Below are 19,022 nucleotides of genomic sequence, written 5' to 3'. Positions count from 1 at the left end.
TTTGGGTGCTGTGATACTATCAGAGAAAAGATTAGGCTAGATTAATAGCTAATTTAAGAACATTGGAGCATGAGTGGGTGAATCTAGTGAACCTGACTAGCACACCCAAAGTGTTTTGGTATTTGATTTTCTCATCCATAACATAGTAAGTGCAGACACTTGGGTGGGTGTTTTAAAGCCCATTGTCTGTGAAAGTCTGTGTTTTTAATATTGTGTTTAAAACACTGCTGTTCGAGTGCAATTCTTTTTTTTTTTTTCAATTACTGTGACACCCTGTAACTAACTGTGTATACTACTACTCATTCTGTAGCTCTGCTACAGGAACAGTGTAATTACTATTTAGAAATGTATCTCACAGTCAGAATGCTGCTGTCTTTTGAGTGTCCCCTTGATGTCCTCTCAGCATGATGTTTGGTAAATTAGCTGAAGTGATTGCAACCAGTTGGCTAATATAGATAGCCTTTAAGCACAGTACCCCTTTACTTCACTTCGCTTTCTCACACAGATCTGCCTTTTCTCCCCTTCTCTGGCTGCTCTAGCATTAGCTTTAGCCATTTTAGCCTCACGTTGACATTCTCTCGAAGTAGCCGGTATGTATAACTTGAAAAAGCAATGACAACAGTGTTTAAGGTTCACAGTATGTCAGTTAATAATCTGCAAAGATAAACACAGTTTTACCTTCTAGGAGATCTTGAAAATAAGGACAGATTTAATCATATAAATACTTTTTTAATTAGAACCTCTGATCACTAAGATGATACTTTAGGTTGCTGGACTTTAGGTTTTACATCAATGTGACTTTTTACTGTCCGTGGATTTTAATACCTGCTGTAGGATGTTCAGGGGGTAAGCCTTAGCCTTCTGCTCTGAAAAGACATACTGTATCTAAGTGGTTGGCCTCTAAGAATGAAGACGGATGCTTGGAAGTTAGCGGACACCCACACACACAACCTCAAATATAAAAAAAGTCAATAGAAGACCCTGTAAAGCCCTTTAGAATACAGCTCTTTTTAATGCTTTCAAAAAAGCTTATGCAATAACAGAAAAGGATAGATAAAGAACATTAAATCAAAGAGCTGTATGTTTTAGAAAAAGTTGCTTCTTTCTTTCTTTTCTTTGCTTTTTATTTTTTCTTGCAGTGGTGAAAATGGCAATAATGTGACCATATTTTCCCTTCAAGAAACAGTATACAAAAAGGTTCAGAAACTCCTTCTCTGTTCTAACTGTAAGTTTACTGAGGAAAAGGAATTAGGAAAAAATATATGAGTCAATGACGCAGGCCTCCCTTACAGGATGTGCTGATGAACTGATTCTAACAGAAATAATTCTGACATCCAGCAGGTATATGGTGGGTCATTCAGAGACACTTACAGACACTATGAAGAGCAGAGAGCTAATAAAGGATTGTACTGCAGTGAAAAGTGGTACCTTCAGCATCCTTTCCTTCGATTCAGATTATTTGTGAGTAAATGCTATCAAACACAGACAGCTGTAATACTTGCTCATGTTCATTTAAAATCATCTTTTCAAATCAAAAGTCATTTCATCGTTTTATATAGAGTAGCACACACACACAGTATATGACATGCTGCAAATGTTTTGATAATTGACTTGTTTGAGGAGTTACAGAGATAGTTTAACTTAATGTAAGCTTTATATATTGGAATGAAAATATAATTTGCAATATAATAACTTTTTTTGGTTTTGGCCTATTTTTGCATACATAGAAGAAAGAATAATTAATTTGTAGCCATAATGTTCTAGCTATTTATTCCACAGACATGTTTACATACTTAGCATATAATAACAGTCAGTTTGCAAACAGTAGGCTAAACATATCACTGTTTACACTGAATCATATATCTAAATTAGGGCTGTCAAAATGAAAGCGTTATTGTAAATTATTTGTAGTGAGAACTTGATCTGGTCTTGATCCAAACCAGCTATCAAATATACTTATTTTTAAATGAGCTAAACTGCTGATAAACCGCAGTTTAATCTGATATATTGGCCAGATAATATACTGCTATTAACAAACGCTGTCTCTGCTGCTCTATGCTGTTTACACATGCAGTAATGAATAGTAAGTTCTAATTCAGAAATTCTACAATCAAGCTGAGATGTTCACAATAAAGTACAAAAAGGTTTCTTCTATCCAATTTATCATGCATTCTTCATTTTAGCTCCCCTTGTTTTTTTTTTATCTCCCCTCAAACATACAATTATATATATTATATATTAGAATTTTAATTGACACCACTAATATACTGTAACACCTTAGCCCATGTCTGTCTTCTGTTTCTCCCTCATTTGGTCCCTCTGTTTACCTGTCATGTTTCCCAGCCATGTGCTTCTGTTGTGTTTTGGTCCTGTCTCCGCCCTAGCCCCACCCTGTCTTCAGTTATTTGTAATCCCGCCCCCTCTTGATTGATCCTCAGGTGTTTCCAGTTTCCTCTTCCCTCCTTGTGTATATAAGCCCCTTTGTTTCAAGCCTTCTTTGTCTAGTCTTTTGTTGGTTTGTTTGCTGTCTGTGGTCAGGTTTGTTTCATGTCTCATGCTGTTTGTTAGATTCCTGTTTTCTAGTTTAAGTCTTCTGTAGTTTTGTATTCAGTGTAACTTTGGTTTATCTTGTTTGTTTGTTTGGTTTATTAGTTTGTTAGTTTGATTATTTCATAAATATAATTATATATATATATATATATATATATATATATATATATATATACGTATATATATATATATATATATATATATACGTATATATATATATATATATATATTTCTGCACTTACGTCCATCCCTCTTCATTCATAACATATACATTATAGTTATATTTTACATTTACTACATTAATTCTTATATTTACATTTAAAATACACTATTAAAAGTTGCATCCTAAGAAGAACAAGTGCGATTAATCACAGTTAAACATAGAATATTGTTGTGAATAATTTGTGTTCTTTTTTAATCGATTGACACCGCTAATCTAAATAGTTGCAAATTTTTCTTATTGTATAATAGATTTAATGGACATAATAGCATCCAATGCATCTGGTCTGAACACAGCAGTACTTTGTCACTTGGCCAGTGCTTGTCATCAGAGAGCAATAGGGTGCAGCAGAGGAGTTGACCCCCGCTACTGCCATAGGCATGCACTGTTACTCTGACCTCTTCTAATGCTTCCCTGTCTGACACTACTGCTGGAACAGGGCTGCTCTAGCTAAACCCCCAGGGGCAAAACTGGACTAAAAAAGGCTTTCCAGTGGAAAACCACAGCTGACATCATCACTTAGTGTCCAGGAAACAAAGTGAGAGCTCTCTTCAGTTCAGAATTAGATTAAGACCAGAGGTGAAAGGGAAGCTGTTGTGAACTGTACAGCGCTCTCTCTCTCTCTCTTTCTCTTGTGTTAAAGTGGAAGCCAAGGCTCTGATTGAAAACCAGAGGGCAGGTCTTGGATGCAAATGGAAGGCTGAACTGACCTTTGCAGCTGGACTGATGAGCTCCCACTGCCGGGGCTGATAGACCTCCACTTAATACATCCTGCTGCCATATTCTGCCAAATCATCCTGTTTATGTGACATTAAGACATGCTATCATTGTATCCAGGCTGTCCTAGCCTTGACCAGTGAGTCATTCAAAATGTCACCAAAGTGATGTTTTTATTCAAATAATTTGCATTTGTTATAAGCAAATTAGCCTTCTCTCTTTTTTTTCAAACTGATTTTCTCTTTTTGCAGAAAATTATAAAAGACCTGATTTCAACTGATTTAGCTTTATTGTTCATTCACTGTTCCAATATGACATTCATCCAGAGGAGTGAAACATCTGAAGTAGTCCACTGATTTTACCTAAATACAATTTGATTCTATATGATATTAGAAGAAATTACCTTTACACTATGTGTGATCTAGAACAAATACACTTCTTTATTTATTACATTCCAACAAGAAAAAAATGATTTAGATTTTTGCATGTAGTATATCAAACCATTTAACTTCAAATTTCAGACCATGAGATTTTCAAGAAAGAAATGATTGCTACTAGTAGAGTTGTAAATGTTGTCATTTTGTATTATTTAGTGTTCTGAGAGGCATTTTGGTGATGTTAGCTATATGTTTTTTGGGGTGTATCAGCATGTTATTACAGGTTTTAGAGAACAGCCTGTTCTTTTTGTAAAAGAGCCATGCTGTTTATGTCCTTGTGGTTAAAATCTGTTGTGTTTCAGTAAAGATAATACATTTAATATTTTTCAGTATTTAGTATATTTTTACTGAGCACTATAGTAGTACATCTGGAAACTTCTGAACTTAGTTTAATTTGTAATTTACAGAGCCCCTAAGGTTACATCATGTAAAATAATTAATGCGTGGCCACGCCTTATTAAGCTATCGGAACGAAATAAGTAAGGTGTGGGAACGAGATACTAATGTGTGGGAATGAGATAATTACGGCGTGGGACCAAGATAATTAAGGTGTGGGAACAAGTTTCAATCTAGCCAGAAAATAATAAAGCTTGCTTTTCTGTAAATAAATGCACATGAAGAAGACTAAATATTACATCAAAGCTCCAATCCAAGCATAATCTTTAGTAAGAAAATGGAGAGTGAACTTGTTTCTTTTTATTTTTATTTTGAAATGATATTTTGGAGTCTCTTGCAGTAAAACATGGCATAATTCTAAGTAAAAGACTCATAATTCTCATACTAAACTGTATGAGACAGTATACAGACCTGTTTACCTTCCTTATGCAGTTTTATTGTGCACAACCCCAGAGAGCTGCTTGCTTTGTTAGCCGTGAAACAAAAGGACATTTTGGCCATGCCCTAATAGCTACAATTTAATTAACTCGTTTCAACGCCTTAATGATCTCATTCCCACGCATTAAGATCTCAATCCCATGCCTTAATTATCTTATTCCCATGCCTTAGGATCTTGTTCCCATTCCTTAATAAGGCGTAGGCATGCATTATTTTTTTTATATGATGTCACCTTAGTGGCTCTGTAGTAATTTGTATAGTTTATTGTTTTTAAATAAACTGTGAAAGACTGTAAATGAACAATTAAAATACATTATTAAGAAGTAAATGGTTTTATGTTGACAGGTAAATCATGTATTTTAAAACCCTTCTGATTGTTTATTTAAAATTAGCCTTTTTATATAACAGTATTGACAGACAAAAAAGAGAACAGTTTTTATGCACATGTTTTGATAATAATGTGTGTAATAATAACCTAACAACACAATGTTTCAGGTTAATAATGTTTTTGAGAAATAATATTTTTGAGAAATCAGTGTTTTATATGTCTGAGCAAAAAGCAGCTTTTTGAAAATGCTGACACATTGGTGACTGGCAAATGCTTATTGCTGACAAGAGGCTCTACAGTCTATTTTGGTGACTAGCAACAGAGTGTCCTGGTCAGGAGTCTGTGAGTGTGGGAGTAGGAGACAGTTTTGTTTGTTAATGTTTTTTTTCTGTTAATTATTATACCTTAGTATAAAAATTATTATACTATAGTAGTAAACTGTTGGTGTACAATGTATAGGTTATTTTACTGCGTCACATAGACCTCACATAAGCGTTAGTTGCATGCTAGTTGGTTAATATTACAATGTAATTGTAGTTATATTTAGGTTAGCTTTCATTGGTCAGAGGATATAGGGTGTAGCTTGTTTCTTGTGGAACTGTTTGTACCTGTTTTTACAGTTGTAACAGGGTTAATCCCTGCCTGTGTTATTATTTTCTGTGTGTGTGTGTTATTCCTGCTAATGCGCTAAAAACACAGAGCCTCAGGATCCACTCAAGCACCCAAACAAGACCATAGATCAATGAGTGTCAAGCTTAGGAGCCAATCAGCTCCCACCACAGCACCAATCAATATCTCATCATTGTCCTAAAATATCTCTCAGTGCAGAGTCTGGAAACAGAAAATGCAGTGTCTCTGCAGCAGGGTCTATTTGAAGCCCTAAACACTGCTGAGGAGGCAATTAACAAAGTGCTCCACAGAATTACTGCAGAATTCTATAATCCTAGTTTTTATGGTTAAGTTTTTGATAGGTCCAGTTTACGTTCTTTGGTGAGTTGAGGTGGTCAGTTCTTCTGTGACTTGTGGGGGAGGGTTACAAAGGACTGTTATAAAAGCCTCTTACTGAGACCTTTGGCAGCCTTTACAGCTGCCTGGATCTAAAAATGTCAATCTACAAGTCTAAAGACACTCTTTTATTGACTCTTATTGATTTACTGTAAGACTGCCCCAAAAACCATCAGTTCTACAGTGATGCACTGTAATTATTTGAGTCTGATTTATTCATCAGATACACATGAAAAAAGTATAAGAATGAATAATTATAGTTATGGGTTTCAGTATATTTACAGTATATTATGACAGTACTGGTGTGGATACACTACACTTTGGACTACAGTATTGAGACATATGCTTGTTTATTCTTTCTTCTGAAATTAAATCTGCCATTAAATCTGGGTATTTAATGGAATTTAGTGATAAGAGCATTAGTAAGGTGAGCATGGTAGATGACCACCACCACCACCCCACTTTACCCCTAACTCTGCAACTCATTGTACGGTACCACTTTAAAATAAAGCTCCTTTATAAAGGGTTTATAAATATAATATAGAAAGTCAGTTTAGTTTTTTTATGTTATTTTATGTTAATATACATAAAATAATACGTTATGATTAGTGGATTTTAAATGATTAATATGGATAGTTAAAGTTAATATTAGATATATCCAGAAAGATCTAAGGTTTAACAGTATATGAATATGAATATGAACTCACTATTTGGCAAACAACAGGCCACTGTTGTCCTTTCTATGTATGTATTTTAACAGTTTATTTATGGTTTTTGAAGTATATATAACCTAATTAATAACACTAATAAACTTCTTTATAAACTATATATACATAGTTACATACGTGCTTTATAAAGTAGCCATATTTTAAAGTAGTACCCAATGTACAAGTTTGGGTGACAAAGAGATATGCATGTTACAGTAAGCAAGTTATTATTTCAAGATAAATAAAGTAAGTATGGCCTATTAAAAAGACAATACATACATTCAGTTATGACAATAACCTAAACAAAGCACCATGCAAACAACTCTTTAATAAAATGTACCAAAACTACTACCATTAAGCACAGAACAGTACACTTTTTTCAATGCACCCACAGCACCTAAGTATATTAGTATAAGTGCACAAACATTCATTCATTGTCTTTCACAGCATATTTACGAGCATTGGCACACTTTCTCATTGTTGACAATTTGTACCACTTAAAGTGTCTGTGCATATAAAGGCCAGGTGAACTGGCCAATAGGCCATCTTGCCCCCTGCTTCAAGCTTCATCTTTGACAAGCTCTATCCGTGCTTTGAATCACAAAACATCCATAGGTGTTTCTAGACATTCTACCAATGTGTGTAAAAGAATGTGGAGTCGATTAAGAAAATCTTACTGAAAAAAATGAAAATTAGCAAATCAAACTGTTAAAGCAGCAGTGCTGAATACTGATACATTTGATATTTGTTTGTATTTTAAATGTAATGATCTGTTAAATGTTTATTTATAAAGGGCTACGAGTGGTACAGCGGGCTTAGTGCTGCCACTATGATCAGGGTGATCGCCAGTTCAAATCCTGTTCATGTAGCTTGCCAGAGGCTTTGGTAGCTCTGAGAGAGCACAATTGGCCTTGCTCTCTCTGGGTGGGTAGATGGCGCTCTCTCCCCACATCACTACAAAGGGTGATGTCTATCAGCACGAGGCGTCTGATCAGAACCGAGTCGCTGCGCTTTCCTCCAAGCACTCTGTGATGCTACTAGGCAATGCTTCATCAGCAGCAGTTGGAAAAGAGGTGGTGGCTGACTTCACATGTATCGGAGGAGGCATGTGCTAGTCTTCACCCTCCTGGTGTGTTGGTGCATTACTAGTGATAGGGGGAGTCCTAATGAGTGGGTTGGGTAATTGGCCGTGTGAACTGTGAAGAAAAAAAAAAAAAAACTTTTTTTGCTTTATTATTAAATGCTGATTCACCACAGTAGTTCAGATTGACAATATCCTGTCATTAGATCCCTATGTTCTCATGGCGAGCAGTATTATTATTATTATCTCTTTTTGTAGTTTATTTTATGTGTCTGTGTGCACTGCTTTCATTTCATTCCACTCCCTTACCTGAAAACCTCCACAGTGCAGACCTGCTGTGTTATTATAGCAATCGCTTCATGATTTGGAGACAGTGTCAGAGAGTACAAAGCAGGGGTTTTCAGTGTGTTGAAACACTGCAACTGCTTAGCACCAGCGATGAAGACAAGAGGGATGTTGGCAGAGCAGTTGCTAATGATATGCTATCTATTTTAACTCACAGAGTTTTAATAACCAAACAGATAATATTTTCTTATCCTCTTTAACTCAACATCTTTTAATAAAAAGCGATAATAGAACGGTGGTATAATCACAATAATGCACTAGAGGTTAGTGCCATAACGTGTAATGTTAGTTCTGTTGTGCTGATCTTGGGCACTCGGCCTGCAGTGCCAATATTACATGTTAAAGCACGAACCTTGAGTGTATTATTGCTTAATTAAATATTGTTCATAAATATTGGTCAAATATATACAGCACTTCAGAGCTACTCATTTTTAAACAATGGTCTGCCTATACCAGTTTTTTTTTTATTCTGATATAATGGACTTTTCAAGGTGTTGCATTAAAATCTGCAAATTTGCTAAATCAAATGGATTAAATGTTTTCTTTTTGATTCCTTGTATCAAATTTCAGGCAACACTAACTGTGTTTGCTCAAAAATACAAAATGTAACTAGTCTAAAAAAATGGTCCTCAATCCTTCTTCTAAGGAGAGCTCACTTTGTGTAGGTTTCAAATCCAACCATAATCTAACACAGACCATTCAGTCAATTACTTCTAAAGGCAGTAATTAGCTGGATCATTAGTTAGGGTGAATGAAGGATAGTTTCAAAGTCTGTGGGAGACTTGTGTACTTCAGGACCTTGGAGAGTTCTTTTCTATATGGACAAATTTACCAGCTGGAAATGGACTGTCACACCTTTGCCCTTCCTTGTCTTGTTTTCTTACTTGCTTTGTCATTCCTGTTCCTGTCCTGCTTTTATGCTTGTTTCTGTCTTTTCCCAAGTCTGTTTTGTTTTCTTCCGCATGTGTTCTTTACCCACATGGCCCTGTTTTGTTGTTGTTTTGTCTGCCTTAGCCCCTCCCTGTCATCAGTAGAGCTCCTGTTTCAATGTTCCTGGTCTGTTTTTTTTTTGTATTCTTTGTGGTTGTTAGTTTTGTTATTTTGTTTGGTCCTTGCCTGTTTTATTTGTTTCTTTGTCTATTAAATCTGTCTAGTTTTCATAGTCTTGTTATTCCTTAGTCTTGTCATTTAGGTTTCTTAGTCCTGTTTTTTGTTTTTTACGTTTATTTTTTTCAGTTTTGTCTTTATTTTTTCTCATGTTTGTTTAATTTACAATTATTACCTGCACCTACATCCGCCCTCTCTTCCCTGACATCCATGACAGGCACATCTCATTTAAATTTTGCAACTTGTCATTTTTTTAGAACTGGGAATTTATAGTGGTGAAAAAAAAAGGAATTCTAATCTTACGATCTCATTACTAAGCTCACATGAATCAAACATGTATAGTGGTAATATAAGTAAAGAACCTTTTGCTGATAGTTCATTCATTTGTTGTTGTTGCTTTTGATACATGATTTTGTAGTTGGCATTATTAATGAAAATGTGTGCAGTCAGGTTTTTAAGGACAAAGCTGTTTCACACGACATGTTGTTCCTTAAAATGTTAAATGATCTAATTCAAAAGGGTGAATAGACACATTAACATATAATAAAAGTGTCATAAAATATACTGAACAAAATAAATATAAATTATTTTACATTTTCTCATTTGTACATGTATGTGTGGGCCATTATATGGGGAAAAGTGCCTGTATTTATAGCTTATAATATTTATATTTGACTTAAACTTTCTTTTTCTCATACGGAGTCAGCTCTGATGTTTTTTTTTTTGCAGTGGTGTAGCATATATATGTATACAGTACAGAGCGTGGAATACAGATCACTCTTTACCCTTTCCATGAACTGGAAATGATTAAATCTTTCACTGGTTTCAAACTGACAGTAACTAATCTGTGATATTGGGTTGTGATATAATAGTGTTTAAGTTTATTAATCGACTTATTTTCAATGATGTCATTTCATTGCACAGGATTAGGCAGGATTAGGTTTAAGGCTGCTTATATCATGGATATAGCAACATTCATATGCACACAAAACCACCATCTCTCCTCCCCAATCCCCAGACCTACAGGAATGGGCAGAATAGCAGGGTGACTGGCAGCTACATTAACCAACTACTTTTCCTGCTAACATACAAACAAGACAACCACCATAACATACTGCATATAACTGTAAAAATGCTTTGAAAGATTTGAATGCTTTGGCACAACTACACAACCTGAAATCCCTGCAATCCATCTTAGACCTTCTTAGAGAGGTTACCAATGTTGGTTTGACACCAACTTGAGTGCATGGTTTGTCATCTTGTCTAGTCACACACACACACAGCTTGTCTAGTCATGGCAGACATGGACAAGAGGGTTATAAGGCCCCCAACATTGATCTATGGAGCAATGTTACTGTGTTCCTTTGATGGGATGAGTTGGAGATGAGATGGAATGTTGATCATGTCTTACTAAGATATTCCATCCATTTATTTAGTGTAACATCATCATCCATTATCATGGATTAGATGGCTTATATATGAGTACAAATATTAAATAAAAGTAGCACTGTATATAGAATCCCATAGTTTACATTATTTCTGGTGTCTGGTTTTCTGCACATTTACCATATCTCACTGCATATGCAATAACTCCTCCATATTAAATAAATCATACATTGTTTGCAATGATCTTAGTCTTGCACTGCATCAAACTGTATTTGTGTAGCCAGTATTTGTGTCATTTATAACCCACAACACATCTCTATACATATGTCAAATGTTTATAAACACTGAATAATATAATACAATATGCTCCTATATCAAATCAAATATTTTGTCAGTGTTTTGTCACATCAACAAGAATATTGTTATCATAAAAATGCCCTGAAATATTATATTTTTAGGGCCATATTGCCCACCCCTAGAATCTATCTATCTTCAAACTTGCTACTACTCCCCTCTGAAACAGCAAATATAACTGTATTCATCCAGCAGATAAATCTCCATAAGACAACAACAAATAATAATTTGTGTCATTAAACATGTAGTTGCAGGGACAATGAAACTGTGACAGGGAACATGCTGGTGCTTGCAGATTTCGCACATTTGACGCTCTGTAATCTCCCCTGTTTCATGAAGGGAGCATCAGCTATTAATTCCCTTTGGACAGTGAAGTGAAGGCTCAGGGAGAATTAAATTCGCTCAGTAGTTTCTATTTATTTGCCTGCTGACTGATTTACTGTGGGGCTGAATCTCCCTCTGACGGCTGTGTCCAATGTGATCCAGAGTCGGGGTGTAAATCAAACAGCAAATCCATCCAAATGAAGGGTCTTTTCTTGTGCTGAGGCACTTCTCTGCGGCAGAGAGGCTAACATCAGATAGCCTGCAGGAATTATGGGGCCTGAGCACAATGGGAGCTTGATTGTGTATCACTGCAAACATGTGTGTACAATACTACAGGTATGAGAGCTGCATAAAGAGCGTATGTCTCTGTGTGCATCTATTGAATGGGTGCGTTTTGTTGAATAATTGAATTCCGTGCTGCTTGAAAGAAGACGACCTAGCTGCAGAATTGCTGCTGCATCTAAAATCACATCAGATTGTGTCTACTTAAAACGTGAGGAATCACTTACTGAAGTAAACATGCTCTCGTTTCTGCTTTCATAAGCTGTATACCAGTAATCAACAACAACCTAACAAGGCTCTGAACAGACAAAATGCTTTGACAACTTCTGTGTGAAAAACCAGCCACCAATCATCCTGCTAAATGTCTGGCTAATTTTAATGAACCATTCTCTGACTAGAAAATGATAACTAGATGGACCTCTGACTAATGTCTGTTGGGGGAAACCAACAAAGGAACCATATAGGCTTAAATAGAAAGTCCAATCATTCAGGGAACCTACAAGAAATGCAGCTTTTAGAGTCAAACACTTGTTTTTAGGCTTAAACATAAGTAAATGTTATCAGCAGTGTCTAACAAGATCACCGCAGGTGCAAGTAAAGACTAGGAGAAAGGGGAGAATACACGACAGAGGTGGAGCAGAAAACTGACTTGGAAAGAAGCTTCCATAAAAGAGTGAGATCCATGTTTACTCTTTTCAAGAAAATATCTAAGGCTTTGTCACCAAAAATGTGTTACTCCTAGTATCACTTACTTTTGTATCATGTGTCAGTAAATAACTAACCACAAACAGAATCAAAATAATGACTTTTACTCAGTACATCTATTATGGTCAAAACATCCAGTGAAATGCTAAAATTACATTTAAAGGAGGCTGTGGGTATAGAAGATGTAAGTGCAGAAACAGATCAAACATATGACAAGTCAAGTCAAGTTAAGAGGCTTATGGTATTGGCATTTTAGTTACTTTAAATCTGAGCTCAGTCCAACTATATATGCAATACAAAGGAACTGATATACCTCCTCTGCTCCCAAGCACAAATTCACAATACTCACGCATAATTTTTAAAAGAATCACAGGGCCAAATAGTTGCAAATGATGCCATCTGCCTTTTTGCATATCATGCATAATCATGCTGATTGCACAGTGAAGTATTTCTACTATTAAACGTAATTGATTCTTATTGTCATGCTGTGAAAATAATGAGGCATGCACAGCACTGGATTAAATAGAGATATTTTAGCATTACCATTATATACAGTTATTCGAAAAGAGAGATTAAATTCATATTGCGTAAGCTCCATGCCTTCGATGGAGAACATGTTAGTTCTGCATGTTTTATATTAGCTTACAGAAAAGAAGAGAATAATTTACAATGTATGTAAAATGATCAGAACACTTCCTCATTTCTAAGCCTGTAACGTCAAAACATGTATGCGTATGCTTACCTCTGTGCTCAAAGACCTTTATTTTAAAACCAAATAATAATAATATATATTTTTTTACATTTATGTTACTGACATGTGACTGATGCTGTCATCTAAACCATTCATCAGAGACACAGCAGAGACACACCTTCTCTTTTTCAAAGCGTTTTCTTTATTTTCATGACTATTTACATTGTAGATTCTCACTGAAGGCATCAAAACTATGAATAAACACATGTGAAGTTATGTACTTAACAAAAACGGTTAAATAACTGAAAACATGTTTTAGATTCTGGTTTCTTCAAAATAACCACATTTGCTCTGATTACTGCTTTGCACACTCTTGGCATTTTCTCAATGAGCTTTAAGAGGTGGTCACCTGAAATGATTTTCCAACAGTCTTGAAGGAGTTCCCAGAGGTGTTTAGCACTTTTTGCCCCTTTGCCTTCACTCTGCGGTCCAGCTCACCCCAAACCATCTGGATTGGGTTCAGGTCCGGTGACACGGTACATAAAACTCCACATGTGTTCATTCATAGTTTTGATGCCTTCAGTGAGAAGCTACAATGTAAATAGTCATGGCCTGTACTGTACTAGAGCCTTGTTTCAATTGTACAGTTTTCTATTTTCACTTATCTATTCACAGATATAAAGTTTCATTTTTTTCTGACAACTTCTTCACAGTGTATGTGTGTGTGTGTGTGTTTTTGTCAATGAGTGTAAGTGAATGTGAATGAAAAACATTCTATTCGATACTATTGGCTAATGTAATTTTCCCTGCCCCTGATGATTACAGATTGAATGTAAGTACAATTCAGTCAAGAAAACAAGATTTGTTTTTAATGGATTACGCCAATAACCATTGACATGAACTAAACAGGGACACAATGTTCCTTTTTGATTTCAGGTTGACATTAATGCCTTAGGGTTCATCCCTCTGGCTTACCCTAATGCTAGAGCTGTTGCCCTTCCATTTACAATTCATCAGCTTGCCCTTCATAGCAGCAACTGTTTAACCATCCAAATCAGCATACTATGGTTATGGCTGCTGACAATAGCTGGATCACACAGGCCTCTTTTTTGGTAGTTATTAGGTAGAACAGACAGAGGGCATGTACTAGAAGACAGTTAGAGTTCTGACCGAGGCATATACAGGTTATTTGTCTATGTCAATATTATCTTTGCCTACTAATGATTGCATTAACCTCTGGACTGACAGCAGCTTAATGTTCCCTTTCTGACTGAGGCCAAAGCTCATGGAAGATTTGTGCAAAGGTATTCCTTGCAGTCCAGCTGGCCTCTTGCAAAGGAAGCCATTTGACAGATTCCCATGGCATTTGAAATTACCATATATAAGAGCGAATGTTTAGTTGCCATGGCTACAGTTGAGCATATGAGGGATTACCCTCTGTTTGTCCTTGCAGAGGACTTCACATATATCACGTTTAGTGCGGGGCTGCAGTAGCGATGTCCTGATATACAACACAGGCTAAACCTAATTACAGATTGATCTATTTACATGCAGGCATGAAATTTATGTGGAAAATGACCTGACTAGTGCAATAACATCGTCTAATACATAATACAGGTTAGCTAGGGGCACAATCATAGTAAATTATGTTAAATCTAGAATAAAAGTGATACAATCATGGTTCGTGCTTCAAAGCTCTGTAAAAGGTATACAATAGGTTACATATTTATTTCTAGCGGATATATCCAGGGGTTGAATAGGGGTGAATATCAGAGCTGACAAACATTTGGTGTATGTAAATGGCAAAAACAGTTCAATTACTTTACATAAGCTCTTGACCCTTTTAACTTTGTACTTTTTATGTGATAAATATATTTAAGATTGTTGCTATATCCCCTCAACTGAATAACATTTATTTGGATACACCATTCTAAACACATGTGATAAATGATAAATAATAACATTAATGTAAGCTTATCAAAAAAGAGCACTGGGGGACTGTGGGACTCATGAACTCATGAACATCTGCCATTTTTTATTAAAATAAAACTTGCATTTTATTTTTATTTATAATTTTTTACACAATACCACTACTACGACTACTACTAATACTACTACTAATAATAATAATATGTGTAATTATGTCCTATAAAAGTAATAATGATAAGTACATTACAAAATTATTTGCCATTAAAATCTTGTTGGATGCGTCTGCCAGGCAGTTTTTTTGGCTTTTTAGAATATCTGATCCACTTCCTTCCTCTAAGATTATTAAAAAATAATAATAATAAATCTGTAACTGTTTAACTGTTAAGACATTTTAGGCTGTGGTCACCCTGTGCAACTCTCATTAAACCCCTGTTCACTTTTTTTAGGAAGCAGTTTGACTGTATATAGCTGCACATACTGTAGTATATATAGATGTGTTTTGAGCTGTAATAATCAAGATACACAATGTGGAGGCAAATGCTGACATGAAGTCATTGCAATATTCAGTTGTATGTTATTTAGAGATCGCAGCCAGATACATTTTATGATAAAAAAAAGATGTTTCCAGGAAAAAGAGAATGTATATTCATTCTAGATGTCACAATTATTTTCAATTCCCAGTACATAAACTACTTCTGTTAACATGAAGTGATTTCAGTGGTCAGTTTACAGATTTACTGTATTCTTGCTGTCTGTGCATTGTAGTGGTCATTGATGTTTGCAACATAATCTTCCAACGTTAGTTTAAATTGTAAAGCTTGAGCTACTGCCTAAAAAAAGCATTGGGCAGTCAGGGTCAGTTGACAGTTCGATCAAACTTTCAGAACGACTTTCAAGAGAGGATTGATATAACTGCTGTTCTAAGCCTCTTATTTCTGGGAAGCATGGAGCTTTGCTGGCGGCGGGTAATATGTTTGCTCTGGTTGACTCTGGCTCTGTCGAATGAAACTGCCCTGATAAATTATGAAGCAAGGTGAGTTTAAAGGAAAAAAAGGTCTTGTCAGTCTCTTCTCATTTTGTTGGATTCACATGGGGATTATTGACATTGTACAGGCTGAAGGAATCACCCTTTCTCTCAGTGGTGGAGCTGCTTCAACTAACTATTGATTGGACCAGGAACCCCTGCAGCAAAGGAAAGCAATTTCAGATGGATTAATCCATGTTTCTATTGATCCTGCCATTAACACAGCATAGGTGCTTGTCATTTATTAGATCTAACACGAACATCTAACAAGTTGACTGAGAACTAGTCTTGTTTTTTTGGAGGTGTCCTGAAATTATAGAGTGGCATGGATCCAGTTTTGTTGTTGAGGTTCTGCCAGAATGGAGGAAAATGGTTATGATCCATGCTGCCAGGGGACTTCTGGCTCCAGTGTTTAACTTGTGAACTGGGCCAACACCTGGCAGATGGTTTTGCCAGACTGACCGGATTCAAAGGTTAGGTTCTGAATATGCTTGTGTAATAGACTGGCACTAACAAGCCGGGCCATATCAGAGTGGATTTTGGACTCCTGAAGGCAGCTGAAATGAGTACATATTAGGATGGTGGATGATGGTGTTACTGGGCAGTGGGATGGGGGGTGTGGGCCAATTCACATGGGATGGAACTGTTCCATCACCTCCTGGCTCTGAAACTTTAATGAAGACGTGTGCTGCATTATGAGGGGCTGCAGAGAACTAGATTGGCTATGTGTATATGTGTGTGTGTGTGTGTGTGAGAGAGAGAAAGAGAGAGAGAAAGAGAGAGAGAGAAAGAGGAAGAGAGAGAGTGAGAGAAAGAAAGAGTAAGGTTGAGTTTAGGCTGAGTTAAAGCTGGTCATGTGTATGTTAGAAGCACATAAAGTTTGAACATTTATTGCCCACCCATCTGACACAGCCTGATGTTTGTTTGGTGAATAAAGAGGCTTTTTATCGTTTGTCTTTAATGGTTTATATTCTTTATTAAATTATCACTAAATCACTTTGTTTAAATACTTAATATTTAAGCTACTGTATCAGTACTGCCTATTGTACTAACAGTACAATTTATTAAGTGAATGATCATTTAGACAGGCATTTCTTAAAAAAGTAATGTCTAGCCATGATCTTCCATTACTTGTTAGCTTACGTTTATAGCTTTATGATCCTAACACTAAAAACAAATAATCAATATATTTAATTAATTTAATGTAAAATGTAAAAAAATAAGGAACAACAAAATATTTTCAGATTATTTCTCATAGACATTTTTCCCATGGAATTAATTGAAGAATGACATACTTTAGAATCCATATCACCCAAATATGCCTTAGAACCCACAGCTCTCCTGTGGTAAATAAACTTGTCTTAAAAGGTAGGTCAAACTAAATTTGACTTTCTTAAGTGGTAATTCAAACAGCAGCCCACAGGGACAGAGCACAAAGCAGTCATTCACAGCGTCCCTGAGGACCTGACTGGGGAACACTGCTTTAGTGCTTTAGTAGATTCTTTAAAGTGCATTTCAAACAAGTCTTCTGGGACCCCAGTCAGTCCAAGTTTTTGCTCTACTCATAGGTGTAAGTTGGGTTGTAGCTAAATCTGTACTGTCTGTAAGTCCTGAGAACTGATTCTGGATAGTTTTGCATAACCATGCTTTTTCAGTTGGTCCAAACCAAAATAGCAGGTGTAAAAAGCCAGCGGGCCACCAACATCAATAGACGTTAATTTTAGGTTGAATAGTGGTCATAATATCTGATGACAAACATTTTACGTCAGAATAAGGTTTAATACTGTTATGTGCCTGCAGGGAAGGGACACAAACTACGCCCAAGCCAAGGACCAAAATATGTTAAAAACTGTGGTCTTAGTCTAAATCTCCTAAACAATGATTCTGTTTGTCTTCTAGAAGGTTCAGACTTTCAGAGTTATTACAGTATGCTGAGGCAGACATCTGTCTTTAAACAATTAGGAGAAAAAAGAAGCAGTGTTGTGCTAATTTCTGCTCTGCGTGCATCAAGCAACAGTATGAGCCCAATCACTCAGGGCGTTTTTACACCCAGCACTATTTGGTCGGGTTAGAACGAAGTTCTGTTTGTAACTTTAGAGCGGTTTGATTTGAGTTGGTGTGAAAACAGTAATTCTAGAGGAGGTGGTCTCAGTCCGGTCCCAAACAAACTATGAAGCGGTTCACTTGTGGTGAGAACGTAATCCGGTCTCGATCAAACCCAGCTATTAAATATAGTCAATTTATTTGCTGATAAAGTGCAGTTTAAACTGATATATTAGCCAGATAGCGCTGATTACCACAGGTATGAACAAACACTGTGTCCATGCACGCACGGTCTGTGCTGCGTTCACTGCTCGCAGCCACGTTTGTACATCTGCGCTGCAAGTCTAAACACTGTGTTTGAAAGTGTAGCGTTTCAGCGTTCAGTGTTAAAGCACAGATATATGCGCTGGAACACTGAATCTTCTCGCAATTTTTCGTATATTTATATTTACTCCCACGCCAGACAGCTCTGACCAATCAGAGAGCACAGCCAGCTCACGTGGTTTATTGGTGAGCATTAAGTTCAGTACAGGTGTGAAAACCCCCTTACAGTGGTGAATACTGTAACTATACATTTTCCTTATTAATTAGAGATAGACGGAAACTGAGGGTATACCAAACAGATGAAATTTGTTGCAGACTGAATGCTTATTTTAACAGAATGTAACACAGATTTGATTCTTTAATTGCGGCTCTAATAGGCTGCACTAAGGCCATGATCTGGCCAGTCTGGGCTTGAGCTGCTCTTTACATGTCAGAGCTGTCTGTTACAAGGAGAAATATGATGTTAATTACTATTAAGATCCACAGGATGCTGCTGTTATGACGCTTAGGTGTCAGTGTGGACAGGTGGTGGCTCATGCATATTCATAAGCAACCCCCTCTACTCAAGTAATATAAGCAAATGGCATTCAGGGAATGTGGTGCATGCCTTGTTACCATAGCAATAGGTC

The sequence above is a fragment of the Astyanax mexicanus genome, chromosome 1 (genome assembly GCF_023375975.1).
Source record: "Astyanax mexicanus isolate ESR-SI-001 chromosome 1, AstMex3_surface, whole genome shotgun sequence".
Lineage (NCBI taxonomy): Eukaryota > Metazoa > Chordata > Actinopteri > Characiformes > Acestrorhamphidae > Astyanax > Astyanax mexicanus.
Note: the sequence above shows the minus strand (reverse complement) of the source record.